The 2,892-nt window shown below is 46.8% G+C and overlaps 1 pseudogene; it reads left to right on the top strand.

Annotated features, from left to right (window-relative positions):
* The first annotated feature begins 297 nt into the window (after positions 1-297).
* Positions 298-1,075, top strand: LOC102759655 (annotated as a pseudogene).
* Positions 1,076-2,892: the final 1,817 nt, after the last annotated feature.

Below are 2,892 nucleotides of genomic sequence, written 5' to 3'. Positions count from 1 at the left end.
TGTAACAAGACACTAAAATGCAGAACCTGGCTGGAGATCCTGGACAGAACTTGGCTGGAGATCCTGGCTAGGCAGCTGATCAACCGAACGCTGTCTCTGTGTCCTTCATTCTTCGCCGACTCCATCCACACCTTTGGGAACCCCTGGACCTGCTGGGGTTGGACCCCAACACACCGTCTGAGAGCTGAGCCACTGTAGACGTTCTCGGAGCAACCGAACCGCAGCCTGTCCTCTGCTCACGGGTCTCCTGTGAAAGCCTGAGCAGCTGTGTGGAGCTTCTCCCTTTGTCTCATAACCATGTCCACCAATGAGAATGCTAATTCGCCAGCTGCCCGCCTTAACAGATTCAAGAACAAGGGGAAAGACAGTACAGAAATGAGGTGGTGCCGAATAGAAGTTAATGTGGAGCTGAGGAAAGCTAAGAAGGATGACCAGATGCTGAAAAGGAGAAATGTGAGTTCCTTTCCCAATGATGCCTGTTTGCATCTGTTGAGGCCGTCACTATCACTGCTTCCAGGACCTCAGAACAGACCAAGGCTGTAGTAGATGCAGGTGCTATCCCAGCATTCATTTCTCTGCTGGCATCTCCCCATGCTCACATCCGTGAACAAGCTGTATGAGCTCCAGGAAACATTGCAGGTGATGGTTTGTTTTCCAAGACTTAATTATCACATACGGTACAGTTGACCCACTGTTGGCTCTTCTTGCAGTTCCTGATATGTCATCTTTAGCATGTGGTTACTTACGTAACCTGACCGGGACACTTCTAAACCTTTGTCGCCACAAGAATGCTGTACCCCCATTAGATGCTGTTGAGAAGATTCTTCCGACTTTAGTTCGTCTCCTGCATCATGATGATCCAGAAGTATTAGCAGATAGCTGCTGGGCCATTTTCTATCTTACTCTTGGTCCACATGAATGGATTGAAATGGTTGTGAAAACAGGAGCTGTGCCCCAACTTGTGAAGCTCCTAAGAGCTACTGAATTGTCAATTGTGACTCCTGCGCTAAGAGCCATAGGAAATATTGTCGCAGGGACATATTCCGAAATAAACTTGTTTCCTTATGTTTATTAGGCAGACTTTAAGACACAAAAGGAAGCTGTATGGGCTGTGACCAACTATACAAGTGGTGGAACAGTTGAACAAATTGTATACCTCGTTCATTGTGGCATAATAGAACCACTGATGAACCTCTTAACTGCAAAAGATACCAAAATTATTATGGTTATTCTGGATGCCATTTCAAATATATTTCAGGCTGCTGAGAAACTAGGTGAAACTGAGAAACTAAGTATAATGATTGAAGACTGTGGAGGTTTGGACAAAATTGAAGCTCTACAAAACCATGAAAATGAGTCGGTGTACAAAGCGTCACTAAACTTGATTGAGAAATATTTTTCTGTAGAGGAAGAGGAAGATCAAAATGTTGTGCCAGAAACTACCTCTGAAGGTTATACATTCCAAGTTCAGGATGGCACTCCTGGGACCTTTAACTTTTAGATTGTACAACTGAAGCATAAAGTTGTTTGTTGTGTACTATGTTTGGTATAAGTACGTCTTACTGTTTCTCTACTAAGAACTCTTTTTAAGCCCTGATTGGTTTGGCTCAGTGGATGGAGCGTCAGCCTGTGGACTCAAGGGTCCCAGGTTCGATTCTGGTTGGGGGGCATGTGCCTTGGTGTGGACACATCCCCAGCGGGAGGCATGCAGGAGGCATCTGATCGGTGTTTCTTTCTCATCGATGTTTCTGGCTCTCAATCCCTCTCCCTTCCTCTCTGTGAAAGATCAATAAAATATTTTTTTTTAAAAAAAGAACTTTTTTAAAATGTGGCTTGTTATTGTAGCATTTTTTACAATGAATCTATACTTGAACAGTTCCAAACTGTACACACTGTATGAAGCTTCTACTCTCAGTGAGTTTCTTCTATGTGGAATTTCATATTTTGCCGTCTCCTGTAAATAAAGATTAAATTCCTCCCACAAACAAACAAACAAACAAACAAAGAAACAAAAAAGCCCCAAACCCTTAACAAAGTGCCAGGTGGGTAGTTCACACCTGACCAGTGCCTGTGCAGCAGGTGTGCAGCCCTGAGCTGGCTGTTCATGCTGAGGTTGAGGCCTCATGGTGGTCGGTGCCATGGATCTGTCTCTCGCCCAATGGGGTGTGCTGGGCCCTCCCTGGAGAAGAATCCTGGGTTCCCAACGAGATGTGACCTGAGCCGGGACCCCGCCGGCAGGAGAGGGGAGCCCAAGGCAGGTGCTGGGCATGGAGGCCACAGGGGCATAGGCTACCAAGGAGACAGACTGAACCTCTTGCAGGGGCGCACTGCCCCATCCCTCATCCGCACACCTCACATCACCCTGCTTGGCCCCGGAGGATGGCTGGTTAGCCAGACATGGTAAGATTCCTCAGGGAAGGAACAACCTAAGACAGACACAGTGCCAGTGGGACCATCAGGAGACAACTTCGGGGTCAACAGAGGTGGGGCACAGACCCTCACCATGCCCCCCCCCCAACTTTGCAGAGGCCTGAACCCTCACCCCTTCTGAGGGAGGTCTCCTGCCCCCATGGCTGCTTTGCTTCCCACACCCAGCTCACATCGGGACCCTGGTAAAGTCAAAGACTGGCTGACAGCAGCTGCCCTGTCACTGTGCAACAGGACTTGTTTCCCATTTCTCTCTTGGGCCACAGGGAAAGGGGCAGCTGAAGGAAAGGGCTGTGTCAGGATGTACCTTTTTCTCCCTTCCTCTCTGTAAAAAATCAATAAAATATATTTAAATAAAATAAAATAAAATAAAATAAAATAAAATTGGGACCTTTATGTTTGGGAAGCAGTGTAACCAGTTTGACAATCTTCCCTATCCACAATGCCCAGAACAGAGACTTATAT

Source organism: Myotis davidii, unplaced genomic scaffold, assembly GCF_000327345.1.
Source record: "Myotis davidii unplaced genomic scaffold, ASM32734v1 scaffold137, whole genome shotgun sequence".
Lineage (NCBI taxonomy): Eukaryota > Metazoa > Chordata > Mammalia > Chiroptera > Vespertilionidae > Myotis > Myotis davidii.
The sequence above is the reverse complement of the archived record's forward strand: the minus strand, read 5'-3'. Positions and strand labels throughout refer to the sequence as shown.